The sequence below is a fragment of the Chiloscyllium plagiosum genome, unplaced genomic scaffold, assembly GCF_037043375.1.
Source record: "Chiloscyllium plagiosum isolate Xiang-an unplaced genomic scaffold, Cpla_swu_hap1 HiC_scaffold_46, whole genome shotgun sequence".
Lineage (NCBI taxonomy): Eukaryota > Metazoa > Chordata > Chondrichthyes > Orectolobiformes > Hemiscylliidae > Chiloscyllium > Chiloscyllium plagiosum.
In genome coordinates, this window is record NW_028270184.1 from 23,171,668 (window position 1) to 23,192,668 (window position 21,001).

At 43.1% G+C, this 21,001-nt stretch overlaps 1 protein-coding gene and 1 long non-coding RNA gene across 2 annotated transcripts in view; one reads left to right on the top strand and one right to left on the bottom strand.

The window, feature by feature from the left end:
- Nucleotides 1-8,567, bottom strand: part of LOC148136297 (uncharacterized) — a 39,635-nt gene extending 31,068 nt beyond the window's left edge. The window contains exon 1 of the long non-coding RNA XR_015754638.1: nucleotides 8,488-8,567. This is a non-coding gene — a long non-coding RNA (uncharacterized LOC148136297). The remainder of the gene's footprint in view (nucleotides 1-8,487) is intronic.
- LOC148136295 (uncharacterized) overlaps nucleotides 1-21,001 on the top strand; it is a 328,974-nt gene that overhangs the window by 136,379 nt on the left and 171,594 nt on the right. The window lies entirely within an intron of this gene.

Sequence of the window (21,001 nt, forward strand, 5' to 3'; positions counted from 1 at the left end):
TAAATGAGTTTCAGCTGGTTGGCTGCATTCATAACTTCCCATGGTTTTAGTACAGGTTTCACTTATACAGTCACACTGGAGTTTAGCCGGTCTGAGATATCACAGATGGATTGGTTACAGCTGGGCGCATGTACTTGGGTTGGGTTTTCATCAGATGCCAGTATCAGTACCAACACTAGGACTGTGAGGAAGATACAAGCTTGCAATGTCCTTCGTCGCCCATGTTGAACGTCCTTCAACCTTTACTGTAGTTTCAGTTGTCAGAAGAATTTCATAAGGATCTTTCCAGCAAAGGCCCAATTTTTCATGATTAAAGTCTTTTAGTAGTAGGTAGTCACAAGGGTTAATGTCTTTAAATGTTGGGGCTTTTTCTTCTTCCTTCCCTGGTGCCTGATAGGCTTCTTTGATCTGTTGATGATAAGACTGCAATGCTTTGGTTAGCTTAATCAGGTACCTGTGCATCTTTTCTGTCATGGCATGCACATCAATAGGGTGTCGGGCAGTTAATGGTGCAGACCAGCAAGTCCTCAAAGGTTTTCCATATATCAGTTCAGCTGCTAAGAATCCCGTCTTTTTCTGTATAATGCTTGGCATATTTAAAAGGGTAATTGGGAGTACTTGCAGCTAATTAAGATCCGTTTAGAGTCATAGAGATGTACAGCATGAAAACAGACTGTTCGGTCAAACCCATCCACGCCGAACAGATATCCCAACCCAATCTCGTTCCACCTGCCAGCACCCAGCCCATATCCCTCCAAAACCTTCCTATTCATATACCCATCCAAATGCCTCTTAAATGTTGCAATTGTACCAGCCACCACCACATCCTCTGGCAGCTCATTCTATACATGTACCACCCTCTGCGTGAAAAAGTTGCCTCTTAGGTCTCTTTTATATCTTTCCCCTCTCACCATAAAGCTATACCCTCTAGTTCTGGACTCCTCGACCTCAGGGAAAAGACTTTGTCTATTTATCCTATCCATGCCCCTCATAATTTTGTAAACCTCTATAAGATCACCACTCAGCTTCCGACACTCCAGGGAAAACAGCCCCAGCCTGTTCAGCCTCTCGCTGTAGCTCAGATCCTCCAACTCTGGCAACATCCTTGTAAATCTTTTCTGAACCCTTTCAAGTTTCATAACATCTTTCCGATAGGAAGGAGACCAGAATTGCACACAACATTCCAACAGTGGCCTATCCAATGTCCTGTACAGCCACAACATGACCTCCCAACTCCTGTACTCAATATTCTGACCAATAAAGGAAAGCATACCAAATGCCTTCTTCACTATCCTATCTACTTGTGACTCCACTTTCAAGGAGCTATGAACCTGCACTCCAAGGTCTCTTTGTTCAGCAACACTCCCTAGGACCTTACCATTAAGTCTATAAGTCTTGCTAAGATTTGCTTTCCCAAAATGTAGCACCTCGCATTTATCTGAATTAAACTCCATCTGCCACTTCTCAGCCCATTGACCCATCTGGTCCAGATCCTGTTGTAATCTGAGGTAACCCTCTTCGCTGTCCACAACACCTCCAATTTTGGTGTCATCTGCAAACTTACTAACTGTACCTCTTATGCTCGCATCCAAATCATTTATGTAAATGACAAAAAGTAAAGGGCCCAGCACCGATCCTTGTGGCACACCACTGGTCGCAGGCCTCCAGTCTGAAAAACAACCCTCCACCACCACCCTCTATCTTCTACCTTTGAGCCAGTTCTGTAACCAAGTGGCTAGTTCTCCCTCTATTCCATGAGATCTAACCTTGCTAATCAGTCTCCCATGGGGAACCTTGTCGAACGTCTTACTGAAGTCCATACAGATCACATCTACTGCTCTGCCTTCATCAATCTTCTTTGTTACTTCTTCAAAAATCTCAATCAAGTTTGTGAGACATGATTGCCCACACACAAAGCCATGTTGACTATCCCTAATCAGTCCTTGCCTTTCCAAATACATGTACACCCTGTCCCTCAAGATTCCCTCCAACAACTTGCCCACCACCGAGGTCAGGCTCACCGGTCTATAGTTCCCTGGCTTGTCTTTACCACCCTTCTTAAATAGTGGCACCACATTTGCCAACCTCCAGTCTTCCACCACCTCACCTGTGACTATCGATGATACAAATATCTCAGCAAGAGGCCCAGCAATCACTTCTCTAGCTTCCCAGAGTTCTCAGGTACACCTGATCAGGTCCTGGGGATTTATCCACTTTTAACCATTTCAAGACATCCAGGACTTCCTCCTCTGTAATCTGGACATTTTGCAAGATGTCATCATCTATTTCCTTACAGTCTACATCTTCCATATCCTCTTCCACAGTAAATACTGATGCAAAATATTCATTTAATATCTTCCCCATTTTCTGTGGCTCCACACAGAGGCACCTTGATGATCTTTGAGGGCCTTATTCTCTCCCTAGTTACCCTTTTGTCCATAATATATTTGTAAAAACCCTTTGGATTCTCCTTAATTCTATTTGCCAAAGCCATCTCATGTCCACATTTTGCCCTCTTGATTTGCTTCTTAAGTATACTCCTACTTTCTTTGTACTCTTCTAAGGATACACTCGATCTATTCTGTCTATACCTGACATATGCCTCCTTTTTTTTTCTTAACCAAACCCTCAATTTCTTTAGTCATCCAGCATTCCCTATACTTACCAGCTTTCCCTTCCACCCTGACAGGAATATACTTTCTCTGGATTCTTGTTATCTCATTTCTGAAGGCTTCCCATTTCTAGCCGTCCCTTTACATGCCAACATCTGCCTCCAATCAGCTTTCTTCTACCAATTTTCTTACCTGACCTTTTAAGGTATCATTGGCTCTTTCTACAATTCCCGCTGCTTGGGGGTGGTTGGCACAATGGAACTTTTTATTCATATTCAAACTCTTACACTGTGCCTTGGCTAGCTCCGCACAGAAGTGGGGGCCATTGTTGGAAGAGACTGTTACTGGTATTCCAAATCTGGGTATGATTTCCCTTAGTAGAATTTTACAAGTAGTTGTTGCTGTGCAGTCAGTACAGGGATAAGCTGCAATCCATTTACTAAATATATTGATTATCACTGAGCAATATTTATAACAATGACATCTCGGTAACTCTACAAAATATTACTGGATAGTATCAAAAGGTGCACTTGGCAAGGGAGTTTCATCTGGTGGACACTTTACTCCTTTCCCGGGATTATGCTTTTAACAAATTAAGCAATTTGCAGCTGTTTGTTTTGCTTTTTCTTGCAGGTGGGGATTCCACCAAATTTGGAGAATTCTGTCCACCATTCCTTCCTTACCTATATGTGTGCGTGTATGAACATAATCAACCAGAATAGGCAAAGTCATGTTGGGCAGACATGTCTGTCCTACCTGCATAACCCAAAGCTTATTGTAACATAACAACCATGGTCTATCCATCTTTGTTTCTCCTCATCAGAGGTGTCTCCCTGATGGGTCCGTATTTGCTCTAGGTCAGGCATGGTCAGGGTGTCAGAAGAGGTTCCCTATTTGTCATTTCAGTAACCACGTCTTTTTGCTCAAAAGCTGCTTTCTTAGCTGCTTAGCAGAGTTGTGGCCGGAGGATGGTCTTCACTGTGAGTGAATAATCCTATGGCCTGACGATGGTCAAAACTGTGTGTGAACAATCCCGTGGCTTGAGGATAGTCAATACTGTGTGGGAATAATCATGTACCCTGTGAATGGTCAAGACAGTGTCTTCGTTAATCCTGTGTCCGTCTGCTGGTCAATACTGTGTGTGAATAATTCTGTGGCCTGAGAATCATCAATACTGTGTGGGAATAATCCTGTGACCTGTAAATGATCAAGACAGTGTGTTCATTAATCTTGTGGCGGTAGGCTGGTCAATACTGTGTGGGAATAATCATGTAGCCTGAGGATTGTGAATTCTATGTTGGAACAATCCTGTGACCTGCAAAAGTTGACGACTGAGTGTTCATTAATCCTGTGGCCGTGTGCTGGTCAATACTGTGTGTGAATATTTCTGTGGCCCTTTGAATCGTCAATATTGTGTGGGAATAATCCTGTGACGTGTAAATGAACAAGACAGTGTGTGCATTAATCCTGTGGCCGTATGCTGGTTAATACTGTATCTGAATAATCCTGTGGGCTGAGAATATTGAACATTGTGTGTGAATACTCCTGTGGCTTGTGTTTAGTCAATACAGTGTGTGAATAAACCTGTGGCCTGTGAATCATCAATACTGTGTTTGACTAATCCTTGGACTGCGTATGAACAATACTATGTGTGAACAATCCTGTGGACTGTGAATGGTCAATAGTGTGTCAGAGTAATCCTGAACTTGAGGATGTTCAATACTGTGTGTGAATAATCCTGTGCCCTGTGGATTGTCAGTATTGTGTGGGAATATTCCTGTGACCTGTTAATTGGTAAAGAGAATGTGTTCATTAAACCTGTGGTCTCCGGTTGGTCAATATAGTGTGTGAATGATCTTATGGTCTTAGGATGGTCAATACTGTGTATGAATAACCCTTGACCTGAGGATGATCAATACTGTGTGAGAGTAATTCTGTGGACGGAGGATGGTGAATAATAATGTGGCCTGAGGGCAGTCAATACTGTGTGTGAATAATGCTATGGGCTGTGAATCGTCAGTAGTGTGTGTGTATAACCCTTTGCCTAAGGATGGTCAATACTGTGAGTGAATAATAATGTGGGCTGTGGATGGTTAATGCTGTGTGATAGTAATCCTGTGGCCTGTGGATGGTCAATGCTGTGTGATAATAATCCTGTGGCCTGTGGATGGTCAATGCTGGGTGTTAATAATCCTGTGGCCTGTGGATGGTCAATGCTGTGTGATAATAATCCTGTGGCCTGTGGATGGTCAATGCTGGGTGTTAATAAACTGTGGCCTGTGCATGTTCAGTACTGTTTGTACTGAATGGTCAAGGCAATGTGTTTATTAATCCTGTGGCCGTATGTTCGTCAATACTGTGTGTGTATAATCCTGTAGGCTGGGAATGTTGAATATTGTGTGTGAATACTCCTGTGGCCTCTGTACTGTCAACACAGTATGTAATTAATCCTGTGGCCTGAGGCTGGTCAATAATGTGTGTGAATAATTTTGCTACCCGAGGATTGTCAATACTGTGTGTGAATAATCCTGTGGACTGTGAATGGTCAATACTGTGTGTGAGTAATCCTGTAGATGTAGAATTGTCAATACTGTGTGTGAATAATCCTGTGGCCTGACAATGGTCAATACAGCGTGAGAATAATCCTGGTGCCTGTGGATGGTCAATACTGTGTAGGAAAAATCCTGTGGCTTGAGGATTGTCAATACTGTGTGTGAATGATCCATGGCCTGAGCATGGTGATACTTTGTGTAAATTTTCCTCTTCCATGAGGATGGTCAATACTGTGTGGGAATAATCCTGTGACCTGTAAATGATCAAGACAGTGTGCTCATTACTCCTGTGGCCGTAGGCTGGTCAATACTGTGTGTGAATAATCATGTAGCCTGAGGATTGTGAATTCTATGTTGGAACAATCCTGTGACCTGCACAAGTTGAAGACTGAGTGTTCATTAATCCTGTGGCCATGTGCTAGTCAATACTGTGTGTGAATAATCCTGTGCCCTGTGAATGGGCAATACTGTGTGTGAACATTGCTGTGGCCTGAGAATTGTTAATACTGCGTGGAAATAATCATGTGATGTGTAAATGTTTAAGACAGTGCGTTCATTAATACTGTGGCCGTATGGTGGTCAATACTGTGTGTGAATAATCATGTGGACTGAGAATAGTCAATACTGTGTGGGAATAACCGTTGGGCCGAAGGATAGTCAATACTGTGTGTGTTAAATATTCTGCTGCCCGAGGATATTCAATAGAGTGAGGGAATAATCCTGTGGCCTGAGAATGCTCCATACATTGTGTGAAAAATTACATTGCCTGACGACAGCCATATTGTGTGTGAAGAATCCTGTGCCTATAGAATAGTCAATAATGTATGGCAATAATCCTGTGGCCTGTGACTCGTCAATACTGTGTGTGAATAATCATTTGGCCTGAGGATGGTCAATACTGTGTGTGAATAATGCTTTGGACAGTGAATGATCAATACCATGTATGCATAATGCTCTGGCCTGTGAATCGCCAATACTGTGTGTGAACAATCCTGTAATTTGAGAATTGTCACTACTGTGAGTGAATATTCCTGTAGCCTGATGATGGTCAATACAGTGTGAAAATAATCATGTGCCCTGAGGATAGTCAATAGCGTGTGTGATTACTCCTGTGGCCTGAGAATGGGCAATACTGTGTGTGAACAATCCTGTGGCCTGAGGATGGTCAATACTGTGTGAGAATAATTCTGTGGTCTGAGGACGGTCAATACTGAGTGTGAACAATCCTGTGGCTTGAGGATGGTCAATACTGGGTGCGAATACTTCTGTGACCTGCACATGGTCAAGATAGTGTATTCATTAATCCTCTGGCCGTATGCTGGTCAATACTATGTGTGAATAATCCTGTGGCCTGAGGATATTCAATACTGTGTGGGAATAATCCTGTGGCCTGAGAATGGTCAATACAGTGTGTGAATACTCCTGTGGTCTCAGGATGTTCAATACTGTGTGTGAACAATCCTGTTTCTTGAAGATAGTTAATATTGTGTGGAAGTAATTCTGTGACCATGTAAATGGTTAAGACAGTGTGTTCATTAATCCTGTGGCCATGTTCCAATCAATACTGTGTGTGAATAATGCTGTAGGCTGGGAATATTGAATATTGTGTGTGAATACTAGTGTGTCCTGAGGATGATCAGTACTGTGTGTGAATAATCCAGTGGCCTGAGGATGTTCAATGCTGTGTGCGAATAATCCTGAGGTCTGAGGATTGTGAATACAGTGTGTGAGTAATCCTGTGGCCTGAGGATTGTGAATACAGTGTCTGAGTAATCCTGTGGCCTGTGAATTGTGAATACTGTGTGTGAGTAATCCTGCGGTCTGTATACTGTCAATACTATGTGTAAATAATCCAGTGGCCTGAGGATGTTCAAAACAGTTTGTGAATAATCCTGTGGCCTGAGGATTGTCAATATCGTGTGTGAAAAATCAATGGCTTGAGGATGGTCAATACTGTGTGGGAATAATCCTGTGACCTGTAAATGGTCAAGACAGTGTGTTCATTAATCCTGTGGCCGGAGGCTGGTCAATACTATGTGTGAATAATGATGTGGTCTGAGAATTGTCAATACAATGTGGGAATAATCCTGTGACTTGCAAATGTTGAAGACAGAGTGTTCATTAATCCTGTGGCCATGTGCTAGTCAATGCTGTGTGTGAATAATCCTGTGCCCTGTGAATGGTCAATACTGTGTGGGAATAATCTGTGGCTTGTGCATGGTCAATACTGTTGTGAGTAATCTTGTGGCCGGAGGCTGGTTAATACAGTGTGTGAATAATCTTGTGGTCTGATGATGGTCAATACTGAATAATCCTGTGCCCTGAGGATGTTCAATATTGTGTGTGAATAAACCTGTGGCCTGTGACGGTCAATGCTGTGTGTGAATTATCCTTGGACAGTGAATGGTCAATAACACGTGTGAATAATCCTCTGACCCGTGAATGGTCAATACTGTGTGTGAATAACCCTTGGCCTGAGGATGGTCAATACTCTGTGTGAGCAATCCTGTGGCCTGAGTATGGTCAAAACTCTGTGCGATTAATACTGTTGACTAAGGTTATTCAATGCTCTGTGTGAATAATCCTGTGGTCTGTTAACAGTCTATGCTGTGTGTGAATAATGCTGTGGACTGTGAATGGTGAATACTGTGTGCGAATAATCCTGCGGCACGAGGCTGGTCAATATTATTTGTGAACAATCCTGTGGCCTGAGGATGGCCAACAATCTGTGGGAATTATCCCATGGCCTGAGGATGGTCACTTCTGTATGGGAATAATCCTTTGGTCTGAGGAAGGTCAAAACTGTGTGTGAATAATCCTGTGCACAGTGAATGCTGAATACTGTGTGTGAATAACCCTTGGATGGTCATTACTGTGTGTGAACAATCCTGTGACCTGAGGGTAGTGAGTACTGTCTGTGAATAATCCTGCAGCCTGAGGTTGATCAATACACTGTGTGAACAATCCTGTGGCCTGAGAATGGTCAAAACTGTGTATGAATGAAACTGAGACCTGTAAATGGTCAAGACAGTGTGTTCATTAAGCCTGTGGCCTCATGGTGGTCAATACTGTGTTTGAGTATTCCTGTGACCTGAGAATGTTTAATTTTTTTTTAGTATCCCTGTGTACTGAGGATGGTCAATAATGTGTGTAAATAATCCTGGGAACTATGAATGCTCAATACTGTGTGGGAATAATCTTGTGGCCTGAGAATGGTCAATGCTGTGTGTGAATAATCCTGTGGCTTGAGGTAAGTCAATACTGTATATGAATAATCCTGTGTCCTGATAATGGTCAATACAGTGTGTGAATAATCCTGGTACCTGAGGATGGTCAATACTGTGTATGAATAATCCATGGCCTGAGGATGGTCAATCCTGTGTGGGAACAATCCTGTGACCTGTAAATGATCAAGACAAAGTGTTCATTAATCCTGTGCCGTGTGCTAGTCAATACTGTGTGTGAATAATCCTGTGCCCTGTGAATGATCAATACTGTGTGTGAATATTGCTGTGGCCTGATAATCGTCAATACTGCTTGGAAATAATCCTGTGACGTGTAAATGATCAAGACAGTGTGTTCATTAATGATGTGGCCGAATGGTGGTCAATACTGTGTGTGAATAATCCTGTGGACTGAGAATGGTCAATACTGTGTGGGAATAACCGTTGGGCCGAAGGATAGTCAATACTGTGTGTGTTAAATATCCTGTTGCCCGAGGGTGTTCAATACAGTGAGTGAATAATCCTGTGGCCTGAGAATGGTCCATACTCTGTGGGAATAATCTTGTAGCCTGAGGATGGTCAATACAGTGTGTGAATAATCCTGTGGCCTGAGAATGGTCATTCATGTATGGGAATAATCCTGTGGCCTGAGAATGAGCAATGCTGTGTGGGAATAATCCTGTGGCCTGAGGATGTTCAATACCTTGTGTGAATAATCCTGTGGCCTGAGTGTGGTCATATTCTGTGTGGGGAAAATCCTGTTGATGAGGATGGTCAATACTGTGTGTGAATAATCCTGTGGCCTGTGAATGGTCAAGACTCTGTGGGAATCATCCTGTGGCCTGAGGTTGGTCAATACGGTGTGTGAAAACTTATGTTGCCTGAGGATGGTCAATACTGTGTGTGAATAGTCCTCTGGCCTGAGAATGGTCAATACTATGTGTGAATAATGCTGTGGACTGTGAATGGTCAATACTGTGTCTGAGTAATCCTGTGGATGGAGAATGGTCAATACTGTGTGTGAGTAATCCTGTGAACGGAGAATGGTCAATACCGTGTGTGAATTAACCTGTGGCCTGAGAATTGTGAATACAGTGTGTGAATAATCCTGTGCACTGTGAATTCTCAATAAAGTGTGTGAATAATCCTATGGCCCGTGAATCGTAAATACTGTGTGTGAATAACCCTTGGCCTAAGGATGGTCAATACTGTGTGTGAATAATTCTTTGGACTGTGAGTGGTCAATACACTGTGTGAATAATGCTGTGGCCTATGAATCATCAATATTGTGTGTGAATAATCCTGTGGCCTGAGGATGGTCAATACTGTGTGTGAATAATCCATGGCCTGAGAATGATCAATGCTGTGTGGGAATAATCCTGTGGCCTGAGGATGTTCAATACTTTGTGTGTATAATCCTGTGACCTGTAAACTGACAAAGCAGTAGGTTCAAATATCCTGTGGAAGTAGGCTGGTCAATACAGTGTGTGAATAATGCTGTGGTCTATGAATCATCAGTATTGTGTGTGAATAATCCTGTGGCCTGAGGATGGTCAAAACTGTGTGGGAATAACCGTTGGGCCGAAGGATAGTCAATACTGTGTGTGTTAAATATCCTGCTGCCCGAGGGTGTTCAGTACAGTGAGTGAATAATCCTGTGGCCTGAAAATGGTCCATACTCTGTGGGAATAATCTTGTAGCCTGAGGATGGTCAATACAGTGTGTGAATAATCCTGTGGCCTGAGAATGGTCATTCATGTATGAGAATAATCCTGTGGCCTGAGAATGAGCAATGCTGTGTGGGAATAATCCTGTGGCCTGAGGATGTTCAATACCTTGTGTGAATAATCCTGTGGCCTGAGTGTGGTCATATTCTGTGTGGGGAAAATCCTGTTGACTGAGGACAGTCAATACTGTGTGTGAATAATCCTGAGGCCTGTGAATGGTCAAGACTCTGTGGGAATCATCCTGTGGCCTGAGGTTGGTCAATACGGTGTGTGAAAACTTATGTTGCCTGAGGATGGTCAATACTGTGTGTGAATAGTCCTCTGGCCTGAGAATGGTCAATACTATGTGTGAAAAATGCTGTGGACTGTGAATGGTCAATACTGTGTCTGAGTAATCCTGTGGACGGAGAATGGTCAATACTGTGTGTGAGTAATCCTGTGAACGGAGAATGGTCAATACTGTGTGTGAGTAATCCTGTGGACGGAGAATGGTCAATTCCGTGTGTGAATTAACCTGTGGCCTGAGAATTGTGAATACAGTGTGTGAATAATCCTGTGCACTGTGAATTCTCAATAAAGTGTGTGAATAATCCTATGGCCCGTGAATCGTAAATACTGTGTGTGAATAACCCTTGGCCTAAGGATGGTCAATACTGTGTGTGAATAATTCTTTGGACTGTGAGTGGTCAATACACTGTGTGAATAATGCTGTGGCCTATGAATCATCAATATTGTGTGTGAATAATCCTATGGCCTGAGGATGGTCAATACTGTGTAGGAATAATCCTGTGGCTTGAGGATTGTCAATACTGTGTGTGAATAATCCATGGCCTGAGAATGATCAATGCTGTGTGGGAATAATCCTGTGGCCTGAGGATGTTCAATACTTTGTGTGAATAATCCTGTGACCTGTAAACTGACAAAGCAATAGGTTCAAAAATCCTGTGGAAGTAGGCTGGTCAATACAGTGTGTGAATAATCCTGTGGCCTGAGGATGGTCAATACCGTGTGTGAATAACCCTTGGTCTGAGGATAGTCAATACTGTGTGTAATTAATCCTGTTGCCTGAGATTATTCAGTACTCTGTGTGAATACTCCTGTGCACTGTGAATATTCAACACAGTGTGAATAATCCTGTGGCCTGAGGGCAGTCAATACTATGTGTAAATAATACTATGGCCTGTGAATCGTAAATACAGTGTGTGAATAACCATTGGCCTAAGGATGGTCAATACTGTGTGTGAATAATCCTTTGGACTGTAAATGGTCAATGCACAGTGTGAATAATCCTGCGGCCTGAGGATGGTCAATGCATTGTGATAATAATCCTGTAGCCTGTGAATGGTCAATGGTGTGTGTACATATTGCTGTCGACTGTGAATGGTCAATACTCTGTGTGAATAATCCTATGGTTTTAGGATGGTAAATACTGTGTATGAACAATCCTGTGGCCGGAGGATGGTCTTCACTGTGTGTGAATAATCCTATGGCCTGACGATGGTCAAAACTGTGTGTGAACAATCCCGTGGCTTGAGGATAGTCAATACTGTGTGGGAATAATCATGTACCCTGTGAATGGTCAAGACAGTGTCTTCGTTAATCCTGTGTCCGTATGCTGGTCAATACTCTGTGTGAATAATCCTGTGGCCTGAGAATCATCAATACTGTGTGGGAATAATCCTGTGACCTGTAAATGGTCCAGATAGTGTGTTCATTAATCTTGTGGCTGTATACTGGTCAATACTGTGTGGGAATAATCCTGCTGGCTGAGACTATTGAATATTGTGTGTGAATACTCGTGTGGGCTGAGGTTGGTCAATACAGTGCGTGAATGATACTGTGGCCTGAGCATGATCAATACTGTGTGTAATAATCCTCTGGCCTGAGAATGGTCAATACTGTGTGTGACTAATCCTTGGCATGAGCATGATCAATACTATGTGTGAACAATCCTGTGGCTGTGAATGGTCAATACTGTGTCAGAATAATCCTGTGGCTTGAGGATGTTCAATACGGTGTGGGAATAATCCTGTGACCTGTTAATTGGTAAAGAGAATGTGTTCATTAATCCTGTGGCCTCAGGTTGATCAATGCAGTGTGTGAATGACCTTATGGCCTTAGGATGATCAATACTGTGTGCGAATAATCCTCTGGCCTGTGAATGGTCAATACTGTGCGTGAATAACCCTTGACCCGAGGATGATCAATACTGTGTGTGAGTAATCCTGTGGACGGAGGATGGTCAATACTGTGTGGAATAATCCTGAGGCCTGAGGATGGACAAAACTGTGTGGTAATAATCCTGTGACCTGTAAATGATCAAGACAGTGTGTGTATTAATCCTATGGCCGTCGGCTGGTCTATACTTTGTGAATAATCCTGCTGGCTGAGACTATTGAATATTGTGTGTGAATACTCCTGTGTCCTGAGGTTGGTCAATACTGTGTGTGAATAATACTCTGGCATGTGAATGATCATTACTGTGTGTGACTATACCTTGGCCTGAGTATGATCAATACTATGTGTGAATGATTCTGTGGCCTGAGCATGGTCAATAGAGTGTCAGAATAATCCTGTGTCTTGAGGATGTTTAATACAGCGTGTGCATAATCCTCTGGGCTGAGAAAGGTCAATAATGTGTGTGAATAATCCTGTGGCCGTATGCTGGTCAATACTGTGTGTGAGTAATTCCGTGGACTGAGGATGGTCAGTAGAGTGTGTGAATAATTCTGTGCACTGTGAATGCTCAATACGTTGTGTGAATAATCCCGAGCCTTGAACATGGTCACTGCTGTGTGGGAATAATCCTGTGGCCTGAGGTTGGTCAATACAGTTTGTGTATAATCCTGTGGGCGAGGATGATCAATACGGTGTATGGTTAAGCCTGTGGACTGAGAATGATCAACACTGTGACTGAGTCATCCTGTGGAATGAGGGTGGTCAGTATTGTGTGAGAATAATCCTTTGGAATGTGAATGGTCAATACAGTGTGTGAATAATCCTGTGCACTCTGAATCATCAATACTGTGTGTGAATAACCTTTGCCTGAGGATGGTCAATGCTGGGTGTGAATAATCCTGTGGCCAGAGAATGATCAATACTGTCTGGGAATAATCCTGTGACCTGCAAATGGTCAATACAGTTTGTTCATTAATCCTGTGTCCGTGTGCTAGTCAATACTGTGTGGGAATAATCCTGTCGGCTGAGAATGTTGAATATTGTGTGCGAGTACTCGTGTGGCCTGAGGATGGTCAATACTGGGTGTGAATAATTCTGTGACCTGTGAATCATCAATACTGTGTTAGATTAACCATTTGTCTAAGGATTGTCAATACTGTGTGTGAATGATAATGTGGCCTGTGGATGGTAAATGCTGTGTGTTAATAATCCAGTGGCCTGTGGATGGTCAATACTGTTTATTAATAATCTGTGGCCTATGGATGGTCAATTCTGTGTGTGAGTAATCCTGTGGCCTGAAGATGATCAATGATGTGTGTGAAAACTCGTGTGGTCTGAGGATGGTCAATACTGTGTGTGAAAAATGCTGTGGACTGTGAACGGTCAATACTGTGTGAGAGTAATCCTATGGACGGACGATTGTCAATACTCTGTGTGAATGATCCTGTGGCCTGCAAATTGTCAACACAGTGTGGGAATAACCCTTGGCCAAAGAATGGTCAATACTGTGTGTGAATAATCCTTTGAATTGTGAATGGCAAATACACTGTATGAATAATCCTGCAGCCTGAGGATGGTAAATACTGTGTCTGAATAATCCTTTGCCGAAGGATGGGCAATACTGTGTGTGAATAATAATATGGTCTGTGGATGTTCAATGCTGTGTGATAATAAACCTGTGGGCTGTGGATGGTCAATACTATGTGTTAATAATCTCTGGCCTGTGCATGGTCAATACTGATTGCAAATAATACTGTGGCCTGTGGATGGACAATACTGTGTGTGAATAATCCTGTGGTTTGAGAATGGTCAATACTGTGTGGGATTAATCCTGTGACCTGCAAATGGTCAATACAGTTTGTTCATTAATCCTGTGTCCGTATGCTAGTCAATACTGTGTGTCAAAAATCCTGTCGGCTGAGAATGTTGAATATTGTGTGCGAGTACTCGTGTGGCCTGAGGATGGTCACTACTGTGTGTGAATAACCCTGTGGCCTGAGGATGTTCAATACTGTGTAGGAATAATCCTGTGGCTTGAGGATTGTCAATACTGTGTGTGAAGAATCCATGGCCTGAGGATGGTCAATACTGTGTGTGAATTAACCTGTGGCCTGAGGATTGTGAATACAGTGTGGGAATAATCCTGTGCACTTTGAATGCTCAACACTGTGTGTGAATAATCCTGTGTACTGAGGGCAGTCAGTACTGTGTCGGAATAATCCAATGGCCCGTGAATCGTAAATACTGTATGTGAATAACCCTTAGCCTAAGGATGGTCAATACTGTGTGTGAATAATCCTGCGGCCTGTGAATCATCAATACTGTGTGTGAATAACCCTGGGCTGAGAATGGTCAATACTGTGTGAAATAATCCTGTTGCCTGAGGATGATCAGTACTGTGTGAGAATAATGCTGTGACCTGTAAATGGTCAAGACAGTGTGTTCATTAATTCTGTGGCCGTAGGCTGGTCAATATTGAGTGTGAATAATCATGCGGCCTGAGGATTGTCAATACTATGTGGGAACAATCCTGTGATCTGTAAATGGTCAAGACAAAGTGTTCATTAATCCTGTGCCGTGTGCTCGTCAATGCTGTGTGTGAATAATCCTGTGCCCTGTGAATGATCAATACTGTGTGTGAATATTGCTGTGGCATGAGGATGGTCATAACAGTGTGTTCATTACTCCTGGGTCTGTAGGCTGGTCAATACTGTGTGAATTACCCTTGGCCTGAGGATGGTCAATACTTTGTGTGAGTAATCCTGTGACCTGTAAACTGACAAGGCAGTAGGTTCAAAAATCCTGTGGAAGTAGGCTGGTCAATACAGTGTGTGAATAATCCTGAGGCCTGAGGATGGAGAATACTTGTGTGAATAAACCTGTGGCCTGTGACAGTCAATGCTGTGTGTGAATTATCCTTAGACAGTGAATGGTCAATACCATGTGTGAATAATCCTCTGGCCTGTGACTCGTCAATACTGTGTGTGAATTATCCTTAGACAGTGAATGGTCAATACCATGTGTGAATAATCCTCTGGCCTGTGAATCGTCAATACTGTTTGTTAATAATAGTGTGGCCTGTGGATGGACTATACAAAGTGTTGAATAATCCTGTGCACTGTGAATGCTCAATACTGTGTGTGAATAGTCCTGTGGCCTGAGGATCAATACAGTGTGTGAAATATCCTGTGGCCTAAGGATAGTGAGTACTGTTTGTGAATAATCCTGTGACCTGTAAGTGGTCAAAACAGTGTATTCATTAATCCTGTGGCTGGAGTGATCAATACTATGTGTGATTAATCCTGTGTCCTAAGAATGTTGAATATTGTTTGTGAACATTCCTGTGGCCGGAGGTTGGACAATACTGTGTGTGACTAATCCTCTGGCATGTGAATCATTAGTACTGTGTGTGAATAACCCTTGGCCTGAGGATGATCAAAACTGTGTGTGGGTAATCCTGTAGCCTATGGATGATCAATACGATGTGTGATTAATCCTGTTGCCTGAGGTTGTTCAATCCTGTGTGAGAATAATCCTGTTATCTGTGAATGGTCAATGCTTGTGTGAATAATCCTGTGGGCTGTGAATGGTCAATACTGTGAGTGAATAATCCTGTGGTCTTCGGATGGTCAGTACTGTATGTGAGTAATCCTGTGGACTGAGGATGGTCAACATGATGTGCAATTAATCCTTTGGACTGTCAATGGTCAATACTGTGTGTGAATAATCCTGTAGCCTGAGGATAGTCAATACTGTGTGTGAATAATCGTCCGGACTGATGATGGTCAATACTGTGTGTGAATAATCCTTTAGCCTGTGAATCGTCAACACTGTGTGTGAATAAACCTTTGCCTAAGGATGGTCAATACTGAGTGTGAATAATTTTGTGTACTGTGACCGCTCAATACTCTGCGTGAATAAACATGTGGCCTGAGTGTAGTCAATACTGTGTGGGAATAATCCCGTGGCCTGAGGATAGTCAATTCTGTGCGGGAATAAGGCTGTGGCCATTGAATGGTCACTACTGTGTGTTAATAATCTGTGGCCTGTGCATAGTCAATACTGTTTGTTAATAAAACTGCATCCTGTGAATGATCAATACTGTGTGTGAATAATCCTATGTCCTGAGGGTAGTCAATACTGTGTGTGGGTAATCCTGTGACCTGTAAATGTTCAAGACAGTGTGTTCAAAAATCCTGTGGCCATCGGCTGGTCAATACAGTGTGTGAGAAATCCTGTGACCGAGGATGGTCAATATTGTGTGTGGATAATCCTGTTGCTTGAGGATGTTCAATAATGCGTGTGACTCATCCGGTGGCCTGATGATGGTCAATGCTGTGTGGTAATAAGACTGTGCCCTGAAAATAGTCAATACTGTGTGGGAATAATCCTGTGCCTTGAGGATATTCAATACTGTGTGTGGATACTCCTGTGGCCTGAGGATGGTCAATGCAGTGTGTGAATAATCCTGTTGCCTGAGGTTGTTCAATACTGTGTGTTAATAATCCTGAGACCTATGAATGGGCAATACTGTGTGTGAATAATCCTGTTGCCTGAGGTTGTTCAATACTGTGTGTTAATAATCCTGCAGCCTGAGAATGGTCAATACTGTGTGTTGATAAACTTGTGGCCTGTGAATCGTCAATACTGTGTGTGAGTAATAATGTGGCCTGTGGATGGTCAATGCTGTGTGTTAATAATCTGTGGTCTCTGCATGGTCATTTCTGTTTGTTAATTATACTGTGGCCTGTGCATGGTCAATACAGAGTATGAATAATCCTGTGCGCTGTGCATGCTCAAAACTGTGTGAATAATCCTGTGACCTGAGGGTTGTCAATACTATCTGTGAATAATCCTGTGTCCTGAGGACGGTCAGTACAGTGTGTGAATTATCCTCTGGCCTGTAATTTGTAAATGTTTTATGTAAATGCTCCTGTGGGCTGAGGATGGTCAGTACTGTGTGTGAATAATCCTATGGCCTGAGGATGGTCAATAGTGTGTATGAAAAATCCTGTGGCCACTGATGTGGTGGTTTTGGATGAGCAGCTGGTTGATCCTCTCCCTCCAATTTCCCTCCCTATCTCTGTAAACCCCTCCAGCTGCATCAATCCGTACTGGCTTTGTAACACCGTTCAGGTCCTGGCCACTCTCTGTAACACTCTCACCACCTCCAGCACCTTCATCTCTCCCTGTTCCTGTCACGTCATTAAACCCTGACAATGATTCACGTTCCATCTGCCCTCCTCCTGCGAGCAGACCCTTTGCGATTCCTTTAAAACTTACTCTTAAAGCACGCTCTCACTTCTGGATTTTAAGCACGTTTTGCTGATCTTGTTTGCTTCATAATCTAATATGATCCATTTTGTCCTGAGTGAGGGACAGGAGTGAGTTTCTTGTTGAGGTTTTGTCTGTTTCGATGGAATGTATTTTTTTTGAGTGACTCACACTGTTCCTTCTAATGTTTCCACTGTTCATTTACAGATACATGTTCCAGTCTGTTTAGCCTGTTTACCTTGGTCACTACTCCTGTCAAATTTACACAATTGGCTATTTTTGTTTTTCATTGTAATTTGTCCTTTCTGTGATTCACTCTCAAACTTTATATTTCTTTAAGCTGCACTTTATCACAATTTCCCAGAGGATCTCTCCAGGTGACATTACTCATTCACTAAGTTTCATCACACAACCATCGATCTGACATTGTGCAACTGGCTAGGGACATAACTATGTGTTATTCAAAGAAACACTGAAAAAAAATTATCTGTACTCCCCTTCCACTATCACTGTTGTCAGTGTGATTGTCCCAGATTATGCGAATATTGAAGTTTCCCAAAATTATCACAATATCTTTGTTAAAAAATTCCAATTAATTCCTGTTTAATGCAGTGATGTGCAATGAAATGCTGTTCGGTGGCTAAAACTGTTCTACTTATTCTGTCCTTGGCAAGTAGTAGCCAGAATTTACATTCCGACTCTACTTCATGATCTGCGGCCAAATGCTTTCTCTGTAATGCCTTTGTTATCCATTATAGTTCTCGTTGCGCATTTTGCCGGAGTTTCCGCAAGGTTGTGAGCTATTTAATACTTACGTTCACCTTTTGTTCGCCCTGTAACCATGTCTCCCTGGTGTCTAAATTTCTTTTATCTCACAAATCCATCTACCTTATTGCAGAGACCTTGTCCATGCGAAAAAAAGACATAATTTACTCTTTCCCACAATGTCCTGTCACATACCTATTCGCTGATGTACAGGCTAAGTTAAACTCTGTCCCTTTCGGTTCCTTTCTGCTTGTCTTCAGCCAAATTCCCATGCTGTTCCCATGCTTCACATTTTCTCTTTGAATTTGGAAAGCTCCTTTCACCTGAACCCTGTCCCTGCATCCTCTCTGTCAGTTTAAAGCCCTGTCCATAAACCTACCGACAGGTATGGGATGTGGGTGTCTCTGGCTGATCAGCCTTCCTTGCCCAGCCCTAGCTGCCCTTGAGCTGAGTAACTTGCTTGGCCATTACAGAGGGTCATTGAGAGGCAAACACTTTGTTGTGGTTATGTAGTGCAGACCACGTCAGGATGTGTAGATGTCCATCTCTGAAGGACAAGTGTTTGGGTTTTTTGTACATCAGCAATGGTCTCATACTTACATGTGGATTGTTAATTACTATTTTTAAAATTATTGATTTCAAATTCTACCATTTCTGATGGTGGGATTCAAACCTTTCTCCCCTGTACATTAGCTGAGGTTTTGGATTCATGCTCGAGCAGTTATACCACTCGGCCATCACTTCACCTGCTCGATGGTTGCCCATCCCTGAACACTGACACCAGTGCATCATGAAGCTAAACCCGTTCTTCCAACACAGTTGTTTGATCTTGATAACTTGCTGCACTCTGGTGATATCACTCAGTCTCTCTCCATGTGGTATCCCTCACTGTGTGGGTCTAATTGCTGCCTCTGTCAGTGTCTATCGCTCAGGATCTCCAGATACTGAGCCAACAGAATTCTCCACTCCAGAGAGACGCAGCAGCACAGGCCAGGGATGGAAACTGAGATTTTCCAGATCTTTGTGTGATACAGTGCCATTTTCCATGTGTAACCCTCACAGCATGAGTCTAATTTCCCATTCTGTCTATCTGTCTGTCTCCTATACGTACTCAGGAAGGTCCTGACTCAATCGACTTCCCAACTGCTGGGTGTCTCGTCAATCATCACATTGAAGATGGTTGGTCAGCCAGAGAGACAAAGAGCAGGGGGATCTGGAGCCTTCAATAAATCCTGGAGTGAGGTAAGATTACTCACAGTGCACAGGGCAGAGAGCAATGAGAGGCCTCCAAACATCAGCTAACAGGACATGACATAGATACAGTGCTGGAGGGGGAGCACAATACAGACATACCCCAGGCTCAATCACTGCCCATAATGTAAGGTCTGTTGTACTAAGACTAACTACACTGCAACACTGAATCTATGTCATATCTTGGTGACCAATGTCTTCAATAATTTTTTAAATCCTATAACAGTTGCTATCTTTGTAACCTCCTCCCTTCCTTATAGTCACTTCACTAATTTGAAACGTACTGCATTCCAGCCTACCATCCCTATCGCTGTAGCTTGCTTCAGTGTCTACAACATGCCTTATCTCAGTAGTCTCCTCCTCTAACTGGATACAGAGTCATGGAGCACGGAAACAGAACCTTCACTCCAACTCATCAATGCTGACCATGATTCTTATACTAAACGTGTCACATATGCCTGTGTTTGGCCCTTATCTCTTCAAACCTTCTCCTCTCCATGTATCTCCCCAAATGTCTTTTCCATTGCTGTGGTTCTGTTCGCCGAGCTGGAAGTTTTTGTTGCAAACGTTTCGTCCCCTGGCTAGGCGACATCATCAGTGCTTGGGAGCCTCCTGCGAAGCGCTTCTTTGATGTTTCCTCCGGTGTTCATAGTGGTCTGTCCCTGCCGCTTCCGGTTGTCAGTTTCAGCTGTCCGCTGTAGTGGTTGGTATATTGGGTCCAGGTCGATGTGTTTGTTGATGGAGTTTGTGGATGAATGCCATGCCTCTAGGAATTCCATGGCTGTTCTCTGTCTGGTTTGCCCTATGATAGTAGTGTTGTCCCAGTCGAATTCATGTTGCTTGTTGTCTGCGTGTGTGGCTACTAAGGATAGCTGGTCGTGTCGTTTCGTGGCTAGTTGATGTTCATGTATGTGGATTGTTAGCTGTCTTCCTGTTTGTCCTATATAGTGTTTAGTGCAGTTCTTGCATGGTATTTTGTACACTACATTCGTCTTGCTCATGTTGGGTAACGGGTCCTTCGTTCTGGTGAGTTGTTGTCTGAGCGTGGCTGTTGGTTTGTGTGCCGTTATGGGTCCTAGGGGTCGCAGTAGTCTGGCTGTCAGTTCCGAGATTCACTACAAGGGTATACAGGAAAGCCACACACACAGACCAAGTCCTAAACTATGAAAGTAACCACCCCAACACACACAAACGAAGCTGCATCAGGACACTATTCAAAAGGGCCACAACACACTGCAGTACACCAGAACTGCAAAAAGAATACAAGGTATTCGCCAAAAACGGATACCCGCGCAACTTCATCAACAGATGCCTAAGAGAAAGACCATGGAATGAGGACATACCACAACCAAAAGGACTAGCCATCCTCAGGCCAAGGGTTAGGCCACTTTTTGAACAGAAACAATCATTGCTGAGCG